The sequence below is a fragment of the Zonotrichia albicollis genome, chromosome 9 (assembly GCF_047830755.1).
Source record: "Zonotrichia albicollis isolate bZonAlb1 chromosome 9, bZonAlb1.hap1, whole genome shotgun sequence".
Lineage (NCBI taxonomy): Eukaryota > Metazoa > Chordata > Aves > Passeriformes > Passerellidae > Zonotrichia > Zonotrichia albicollis.
Window position 1 is genome coordinate 35,155,044 of NC_133827.1, and position 10,678 is coordinate 35,165,721.

Sequence of the window (10,678 nt, forward strand, 5' to 3'; positions counted from 1 at the left end):
TTGGTCCATTTCCCTCTGCTTACATTTAGCCTCTGGCTGCTTCTGCTCTTAGAGTTGCTCCTCTCAAGGCCATGGATATGCTTTTGAGTTAGCAGGAGTCACTGGACAGGGAGGAAGAGAGAAGTTGCTTTTGTCAGTGCTTTTGTAAAGAACTTGCGGGGAATCCTTCAAGAAATCAGTTCTCTGAATTGAAACTTTTCACCGGAGTTTATCCATTTCAGCAAAACTTTCAGAGAGAAAAATATCTCAAGTCAGTATTTGTGAGAAAGCAAAGAAAGAGATGCATGGCCAGCATCCCAGGACAGAGGTACCAGCCTGGAATGTCAAAGCCAAAGCATTCAAGTGAACCTGAGGCAGCATTTGTTCAGTTGTAAATCCAACACTGTGCTTACAGAACACCTTCATTTTCAGGATTGTTGTCAATGCAGAAGTTGTTTGGGTGCATGAGACTCCTGGCTGTTGACTCAGGTTATGTCCTGATGGAGCAATCCATCAGGAGCCATCTTTCCTGAGGTGTGCAGTGCTGGTGAGAGCCCAGCCTGCCCAGACCCCCCAGCCTCAGGGAAGATGCCAATAGGAGCTTGTGGTGAGTATTGAGGAGCAATGACTGGAAAGCTGCCTAAGGACTGTGAAAGTGCTCTCCCAACATCCATTTGATAATGAAGTTACTCCAATGGCTTCAGTGAAATTATCCTTACTTTACATAGGAGTCAAAGCTGCCTCAAACTGTAAAACCTACCTTGTACATCTAATCATGCAAATTAAATTAAAAACCCCCATGGAAATAGTCCAAAGAACTTTCTCTGCATGTGGCTGTAAGTCACTTAAGCCATTCAGTGAGACAGGATAATGGCCATCCCTTTTCACTTGGCCAGTTCATATTGTGGCACTGGGAGGAAGACAGTCTGTCAAGTTTTTGTCTGCAGTGTCTGATTTTTCACCACACTGCTCCTGCCCTCCCTCCATTGTGTCAGGAGTGCATTAGGTGTTGGAAGGGCAACAAGAGGCTCAACCAGTGGGTGGGGAGGCTGGAGAAGGGGAATTGAATTGTAGGCAGCCTGCAGAGTCTGTTGGAAAGGCTGTGCTGGCTCCCTTTGTGGCTGATACATATCTGTGTCCCTGTGCCACATTACATGGAAGGGATTAGAAATAGGATTTCTGATATTTCAGCTGACATGACAGGAGTGATAATTTCATGCAACTATGTTGCAAGCTAAATTCAAATATTCCACCTTTTAAAGGGATTGTATATATTTTCATCTGTGCTCTTAGGCTCAGAACCTTTTCCTGAAATGACTGATACAACAATAAAATGCACTTCAAAGAGGCTAATACATAGATAATGTCCTGTCTCTCTAAGTGTACCTTACTCACACCCTAATGACTTAAATGACTACATGAAATGGCAATAAGTGTTAAAATAACCTCCAAAATCTCTGTGGATCACAGTTTATAAAAGTTTGGGAGATCTTTTGAAAATCAAAAATCAAACAGGTGTTTTTGTTTAATTTTTGGGGATGCTTTTCATTTTTAACGAAGGCCAAAAAAATAAAGAAACAAAGTCATAAAAATATCTCAACTCTAAGTAGAAGGTATCAAGGTCATTGACTATAAATATAAATAATGCTGCTTCATAAATCTTAAACAGCTTACTGCAACTACTGATATAACTTTAAAGTATTTACAAGATTAATCTTTTTAAAGTAAATTACAGGATCATAATATCAAACAAGATTATGCTCTGTCCTATATAGCATTTTACTATGCACATAGCAGTTACATGACAGCAAATATGCACTTCAGAGGTATCAAGTAGCTACTGCATGAAGGGGGTGACACTGCATGCCACATACCAAGCACAGCAACAAGTCTTGGGGCCATCTGATCTCCCCATACAAAATACTTTGTTAAACCTTGATAGCCTCATTGTATGTTTAATGGGAAATGCATAATTTTTCATGCCTCCATAGAAATATGCATTGAGTATCCCAATATAATACACAGGTGTAAGATTTTCTAACTGCTGGCTGTTGAAGCAGATGAAATACCAGGACTACTACAATGCACACAGTATCCTTGGATCCTGTCCTTGGAACAGAATGAAGGAACTTCTGCTAGGTTATAAGAATTTCTAGAGGTCTTGCAATGGCGTTTTCTGTGTTGGAATCATGCAGTTTGCAGTGTGCACCAGGTAAATTTTAACACAGGTCTGTTGGTTCAGGTGAGCCCTGTGCCTTATTCTAGCTAAGGATCTTGTTCACTGTAAGATTTGGCCAGCATGAGAAGCAAATCTCTCAGCAGAGGCAAGCAAGATCACCACAGGAATCCAGTTAGTAATTAGACCAATAAGCACCCTTCTAGAGCACTGAATAGTGATAAAATTTTTAAATAGAAAGCTTTGCTTGCTAAAAATTTCAGTAGTAAAGAGAATCAAGCTCCCTTTCCCATCCAAAAGCCTAAACCCACTTGATTTATACCACTATTTCAGTAGGGCCTTGCCCAGCAGAACAAACACACTGAAGAGAAGCCCAGAGTGTGCCTGTGGTTCCAGACCAGAGTGCACATCAGGATGCTGCTCTCAGAAGCTCCACCTCACTATGTTACTGTGACTTCTGCTTTCCCTGAGCCACCCATAGATGGTTTGCAGTAAAGGACCACACCTGTTTCTGTGCCCTGCAACAAAAGCCCTGAGGATGTTCCTGTCTTTTTCTCTTTTGCAGCTCCCCAAGCAGAATCTGTTGCCTTGACAACTCTGGGGTGTTCTCTGGCTCCATGGATGCTGGCAGGAGGAAGGCCAATTTCCCTCCACAAAATACAGAACTGCTAAGGAATAAACAACTAAAAGTGTTCTGATTCCTTCAGCAGTGACAAAACCAGAAAGCAAATGAAGAAACTTGCTACAAACACAAAATTTTACAAGCCAGAAGCAGCGGGATTCAAGCACTGAGAATTCACAAACACAAGTAGGGAACAGAAGAAATTGCAGCTGCTCCAGGTTTCAGCAAAGAGCTGGGAATGGCTGTGGCTGAGGTCAGGCTCAGGCTCTTCTCTTTGATCACCCTTCTCTAACTGCAAGACCTCTGGCCTTCCATGGCACCACCCTTGCTGTACCATGACACTCTTTGTAAAGAAGATTATAAAAACAAGAATGAAAACAAAATTCAAACAGCACTAAAAGAAATTGTAAAAAGTTTGCAGTTTTCACTGCTTTTGTGTATAACCTTTCATAATATTAAGTAGAACTAACCTCCTTTATTTCTAATTTTGAGCTGCATTTTTATTTTTTACTTCAACTCTGCTTCAAATAAATGTATTTTTGAAGCAAAAAAAGAAGACACAAGAAAACTGATGATCAGGAAAGAGATCACAGTAGCTGCACTTCACTAGAAAGGACAGCAGACAGGTGATGTATGAAGCACAAAGGAAACATGGTGCCTTGAAGCTCTGTTTTTCTGTGTCCTGTAACTGAGCTGAGGGCTACTCAGCTGTGTGACCATTCTGTCACATCTCACCGCATCCTTGAGGAACATCACATCCATTGAAGGACAGATATGCTGTTGTAATCTTTAAACTCCTCATTACCTTAAGCACATATAAGCACAAAAGCTTTTCGCTTTTCTCATTTATCAAACCTTCCCCTCCTTCAAGGGTTAGCCAAAGCACAAGCTGTGCTGTATCTACTGCCAGCAGATATCTAATGATAACAGATTATGTGCACCCTTTACCAGAAATAAATGATTTTTGAAAGTATCCATTAGTAATTAAGCTGGATTTTCAGAGCCAATACAAGCTAAAAGTACAGGAAAAGCTACTCACAACTTCATGATGCCAATAAAATCTGTAATAAAAAAGCAATGCACTCTGTATTCCAAAAGGCTGCAGCATATCAATACACACATCTGACAAAAGCACCTAACACCACTGAAGCTCCAGCATGTATTATTGTATTTTATTCAAGGAAAGCATAGACAAAAGCTACTGGAGGAACATTTCTGCTAGCAGTTAAATTTAACATGCAACCAGGTATGACCAGGCTTGATACACCAACCTGCTAGTCAAACTAATAGCACTTCTATTTTAAGTTAAATGAAAGGGGATTAGGTAAGAAAACTCCCTCTATTGACCACTGACATTGTTTATTACATAAAAGGTAATTGCTTGGAGAAGATTCCACCTCTTTTTGCTGCAGAAAATGTCTTGGTTTGCTGTTAACCCTTCTCCCATTACAGTGCAGCCACACTCATGCCACTGCTCACAGAAGCATAGAGAGCCTTCTGCGTGATTGAGGGCAAGAACTTTGTAATGCACTACCTTTATCTGTCATATTTTGGTCTACAGCAGTAAATTTTGTATGCCTCTACTGACTACTCCCTGGAAATATGGTAAAGATGTGGCCTTTTATACAGAGATAAGGTACACAGAAATGATATCCAGAGAAAATATGGTAATAGAAAAGAACAGGCTCAAACAACAATGAACAGCTCACAGTCAAATCCAAAAGCATTAGAAGATTTCAGGCTGTGTTGGTAGAGTACAAATCCATCTTGGATCAAATTATTCACCCATTTACTGTGGTCCCTCGCTTGGCCTGGCAATTAGTTCAACTGTGGAATGCTACTTAGGAGTACATTCACAATCCCTACATATTCTCTGCAGCACAAATGCACTTTGGGAAGGAAGAACTGGATCCAGGCTGCCCATTGTAAACAAAACAGCCATTACCTCCCCAGAGGTGCTAAAGCTGTGCCTGGAAATAAAATAAAATAAATAAAAAATTAAAAATAATTACAAATAAAACATTTCCAATTTCCTACTTGGTATTCTGGGCAATGTGAGGGAATTTACTTAACCTCTTCATGCCTCTGTTTTGTCATCTCTAAAACAACAATCACACTACTGCCTTCACAGGACTCACTGCTATTTTTTGGCTCTGACAGGGCTGTGAATTTTTCTGATCTATGTAACATACATGTGGAGCTTGGAAATTCTGTGCAGTCCTGTAAGACAATTCTCTCTTGTTAGGCCATAGAAAAAGCTCATCTGTTAAGCAGAAAGTTTTGTTAGCAAAATTAATTCAGCAAAACAACAACAAATAAGGAAAACCCAAATCTGATCTTTAACACATTGTTGAGGAACTTACCTGCACAGACAGAAGGTAGAAATTAATGTCAGTGGATGGGCCTGATTTGCAGAAAGAGATTTTACCATTTTGTTTAAGAAACAAAGTGAAGGAAAAAGCTGTTTTTAGAATTACAATTTGAAATGCCTGTTGGAAAAACTAGGAAAAGCAAAAGTATATTTTGCCCTCTCTTTTTCGTACCACTTCTGATTCATCATTGCATGACACAATTTTTGCAACAACTTACAGTAAAACATTGAAATTGCTTTAATCCCTTAGGGATGTAAGCTACTTTGTACATGCGTAAATAAACTGCTTTATGCTAAGCACTGAGTCTCAGACTCTTCCCCAAAATTGTTTAAAGTAATTTTGGATATAATTAGCAACCCCTGAGAACGCAATTAGTCTATGCCTGGCAATTCTGCAGTAATGATTCCCCTCTTGTCAAATGGGTTTTAAATTGAAAGGTCATTTTGGATAATAATTTCTATGATTTTACCTCTCTTTCCCCTCAAAGTTAAAACTTGAGTTAACTCGTGGTGTCTTAAGGGAAATGAACATGTTTTCTTGGAGAGTTTTCAAAAGGTAAAACCTCGATCAATACAGAAATCTTTCAGAGCTGCAGTTTTGTTTCTCAGAGTAAGTCCTTAGCTTTACTTCCAAATTCCTCAGAAAGCTGCTACTCATAGCATCAAACACAAGGGTGATTTTTAACAAGTTTTGTTCTTGAGTCTGTAGAATTTGCTCCCCTTATGCACAATGCTGCATTTTCCCTTGCATTTGTCTGCTTTCTCTGAGTACAAGCAGGCCCTTCAGCTGACTGGTGTCAATGATAATAACAATACATTTTTATTTTTCGACCACTCAAATCTAAAGGCAAGTTAGCTCTGCACATGTATGCACCCACATACAAATGTAAGTAATATGTGAACATTTCCAAAGGACAACAAGTCCTTTTGGAATAGTAATGAATAGAGAAATCATCTTGTGCCCTGCATGAGATAGGTGCATTTCAAAATTTTCCTGTATAGCTTCCATGAAAATTGGCCCCTAAGCAAGGGTGTGAGTCATTGATGAATACAGCTCTGAGGCTTCACGCTGTGCAGCAAGAGCTGTAAAAGGCATTAGAGGAACAGAGGGGAGGAGGAGGAGAGAGAGAGAGGGTTAGGAGGTTATTAAATAAAACCCGGTAATGGTTTTACACGAACGTTTTCTGAGCAGCGTTGGGAGCCGGCACACCCCGGCAGCGCCTTTGCCGGGCGGGGCGCGCAGGGGCTGCTCTGCCCTCCAAAATCGCTCCTGCCCCGCCAAGGGCGCTGCTCTCGCTGCTGCCCGCCCGGCACCTGCGAGTAACACGAGTTACCCTATGGCACATTGTCCTGGGGTAACTTTTCAAATGAATTTTGCAGCAAAAGGATGGGGATTTTGTCCTCCTCACCCATCACACAAAAGCCACTGCACTGTACCAGCAATATTGCAGCCTTTGCCAGCACAACTATGCAAAAAGTGTAGAACAGGATAAAGAGAATAAATTTAAGCTTCCTCAAACTTCAAAAGAATTTGATTTAGGCTCATATTTGTCCTTTTTCCCCCCCAAGATCAATGTATTAAATTGCTGTTAATTTATATAATTCGCTGGTTAGTGATAAACATAACTGGTAACACATCAGACCTGAATTATGAGCAATTCTCCCTTTTCATGCAGTTGTGCTTCTCCTACCCAAGTCAGGAGCTCCAGGTTTTGATGAAGACACTGGACTTTAATCAATATTTCAGTCATTATCATGCCAGATCCTCTATCCTTCAGACTTCCTGAATATCCTGATCTCACACTCACTTGTGTGGTCCCCTCAATCTCTCTCCCTGTTTTTGCTTCGTCCATTTTGCAGCAGCCTTAGTGCACCCATCTGAAAGAGAAGATACAGTGTGGGTCATTACATCCCATCATCAAACACCCTGCCACTTGCAGGTTCACGTGGGAAATTGATTATCAACAATGATTAACTGACACCAACTGGCTACACGGGGTTAGTTATAAATAATCCAGCAAAACATTAAATGAGTCTTTTTTCAGAGGATAGCTTAGATGTACAGTCAGGAAAAAATATTTCCCCATATTTTACATAGCAAAGGTATCATGTATTAGAAAGAAATCCATAACTGAAATCTTTATTTTCACACAGATAACTCTTTAAGGAGATTACATAAACAAAAATGATGGTTTTTAACAGGTACAAGAGGAGCTTTAAGTCTTTTGAAGGCCAGAAATAGTGGTACTAAATTTAAGTCTTTTGAACAAATGGGGACAGTGGTCTACATAAGTGAAAATGCAACCCAAAAGGAATAAACAGAAAAACTGTTTCTCATGCTACAAGTACTCCTGTTCCTCTAATACCTTTAAGAGATATAAAAAAAAAAAAAGAAACAAAACCACCTTCTGTGCATATGTATATGTGTATATATATAAGAACAGGAATTTTACATTCCCTTTAACTGAAGAGTCGATAACTGACTGGAGCTATTTTAAAAAGAGACACCAATAAAACCCCCCTGAATCCACAGACATGCAGCACCATCTGGTGGATTAGCAGGTCTGGCAAACAGTTCTGCATTTCCTGCATTTACTGAACACATTTCCACAGGCAGGAGAAGAGAGAAACCATGCAAACAAAAGCATCTCATGGAGATTTGTTTAGTCAGCATCAGGCAAGAGAAAGTGAGGAGGGTGGAATTTCCATGAAAATTGTGAAATAATACTCTTTGCTCATATAACACTTTATACTTTTCAGACACTATGTATAAATCTGGACTCAAAAATATGTGAACAGTACACTTCTGATGACAAAAATTCAAAAGTTTGGTATGCAATTTAACTAACTGCTCCAAGATTTATTTAATTTGATTTCCTTCATACATGCATTAAGGCATGTGCTTATAAATTATCATTTTTTCACTTGCTTAGTGAACAGGACTGGTTGCTCACCTAATAACAGTTTTCCAATAATTTGCTTTCTTCTTCTCAGGCACTACATGGCCTCATGTTCTTTCACAAAAAAGCTCAGCTTGGAGAATACAGGATTATCAGGTGCTCATCACTGCAAAGCCACAATGAATTACAGGTGTCAGTTTAAAACCCCTGCAAGGCAAGTTGCATTTATTCTTCACATAAAGGGAGTAAAAGGAGCTTCTCACTTAGGGTAGGAAAGGAAGGGGCCCTTATATGCACCCAGGGATGTGCCATTGTAGTCTCTGCTGTCTCTCTAGTAGCTTGTAGTGTCTTTAGAATGGCACCTTCCCATTGAGCCAGGTCACCTCCCTGCACTCTGCAATAGGTGGCTCTTGGCACACAGCCCTTGAGGGGGTCAAAAGGCTCAGTCCTCTGCAGGCACTCACCCAACACTGTCCAAGCAGCTGAGGCTCAGCTGAGGCTCCCTCCTTGTCATCACAGCCCTGCATCACCTCTGCACGGATCCCTTTGTGCTAATCCCCATTTCTGACACTGTGCCGAGAGCTGCTGGTCCTAAGATGTTGTTTTGAAAAGACACCTGGCTACACATGTCCAGCTTCTAGATGTCTCCTTCATGTATGCTAGAAACAGGAATATATATATATATATCTTAAGTCTGAATTTTCTGCCTATAGAAGTTTCCCTTCTTCTTAATGGCCATATATCCCAGCTATCTTTCTGCACCATCTGCATCTTTGTTGTGCCCACATTGGTAATGAAGGTCCCATCATCCCATGTTCCTCAGGAAGGCACTAACTGTACTCAGCACATCATTCTCACAATCAGACACATCATCAGTGAGTTGAAGACTGGGAAAGTGTACATACAGCAAGATCAAAACACAGGTCACTGGCCATCACAACTCCATACATCCCAGAGGGTAAGCAGGAAGGCGGCTCCTTGCTGCCAATTATTGTCTCAAGACACTGTTATCCTTGATGCTTCAAAAATATAATTCAGAGTTGCTTACAACCATCCACAGCCAGCCCTTCTTACAACCATCCACAGCCAGCCTTGCCAGGTAAGACAAGAGGCAAAAAAGATCTTCCTCATGACATCTGTATTTTTTTCACAGGTAGCTTGAGTCATTGAACCCTGTACTATTTGTTTATTTTTAAGAAACTGTTGCCCCCATACATTGTTGTTCCTTTTTTCTTCAATACTTTAAGAATAATGCAGGACTGTTCTCAGTGGATGATCAGTGCAATAATCTGCACAATACTTCAAGTCACACTTTTGGTGCATCATCAGGCCTGACTTCCACTGTCCTTCAGCAAACTTTTCTTCTCTAAAAATATCCCATAATACATTTATAGATATGTAGCAAGACCAATGTCTTCTGTGGTCTGTGTTGGTAGTCTGTCATAGGCCCATATTTCTAAGAAATCTCACTGCAAACTCCTTGCTCCTCCAAACCACCTCCCAAAAATTTGTCAGCCTTATTGCTGTTTGGCTCACCTTTGAATCGTGCTTTGAATACTTCCCTTAATGTCTTTTCAGATGCTTTAGCCAGACAATTATCACCAATGGAGGGCTTCTGCATCAAGGCTACCCTTCTTTTTTTTAGAGACTTTTTACAAGATCATGTAGTGACAGGACAAGGAGGAATGGACCCAAACTAAAAGAGCATAGGTTTAGATCAGATATTAGGAAAAAGTTCTTTTCTATGAGGATGGTGAGGCCCCAGCACATGTTGTTCAGAGCTGCTGTGGCTGCCCCATCGCTGGAATTGTTCAAGGCCAGGTTGGATGGGGCTTGGAGCAACCTGGGCTAGTGGAAGGTGTCCCTGCCCACGGCAGGGCTGGAACCAGATGAGCTTTATTGTCCCTTCCACCCCAAACCGTTCTATGGCTCAGTGATTCCTGCCAAGAGTGCTGTGTCCGCCTTGGTCTGCGAATGGTGGAACTCAGGGGCACAGGGTAATTTACGGAGATGGTTTCACAAGGTGACAGGCAAGTTCACAAGGACTGACGTTAGTGTTTATGGTCACCTGAGCGCAGCGTGGCTCGGGAAACCCACCTGCTAGTTGTGGAGACAATGTCAAAGGCCGGCTCACAAACAGGACACACACAGTGTACCCTCTCAGACCCCCGTCAGGCGGTGTCCCCAGCGCAGGTGCTGTCAGCCCCAGACCTCTGTAGTGTCCCCATGACAGGTGCTGTCAGCCCCAGGCCTCTTTGGTGTCCCCAGCGGCAGATGAGCCGCACCTCTGCCGGCCCACACGCGGTGGATCTGGCAGAGGAGCGGGGTGCTCTGAGGGGCTGCCGGCGGCTCTGGGGGTGACACCCTCCCCTGCAGCACAGCCACGAACGGCACAGCCCGTGCCCAGCCCGCTGTGCCCCAACGAGCCGCGTCCATCCTCAGCGGGCCCGGCTCGGCCCGGTCCGGCCCGGCTCGGCTCGGCTCGGCTCGGCCCGGCCCGGCCCGCCTCGGCTCGGCTCGGCCCGGCCCGCGGGCGCAGCGGGGGCGGCGCCGCCCGAGGCCCCTCCCGGCCGGAGCCGCCGTTGTCGCCGTTGCCAAGCGCCCGGAGCCGCCTCAGCCCTGGCCGTGCC

The 10,678-nt window shown here is 42.5% G+C and overlaps 1 long non-coding RNA gene across 2 annotated transcripts; it reads right to left on the reverse strand.

Annotated features, from left to right (window-relative positions):
- Positions 1 to 1,660: 1,660 nt before the first annotated feature.
- On the reverse strand, positions 1,661 to 10,642 carry LOC113458993 (uncharacterized). 2 transcript variants are annotated; one of them, XR_012581672.1, is made up of 4 exons: positions 10,146 to 10,642; positions 8,103 to 8,214; positions 6,840 to 7,026; positions 1,661 to 4,747 (listed from the first exon to the last, which is right to left on the reverse strand). It is a non-coding gene; the product is annotated as an uncharacterized LOC113458993 (long non-coding RNA). The 2 variants fall into 2 exon arrangements; XR_003379763.2 differs by having other exon boundaries at positions 6,792 to 7,026.
- Between the last annotated feature and the right edge of the window lie 36 nt (positions 10,643 to 10,678).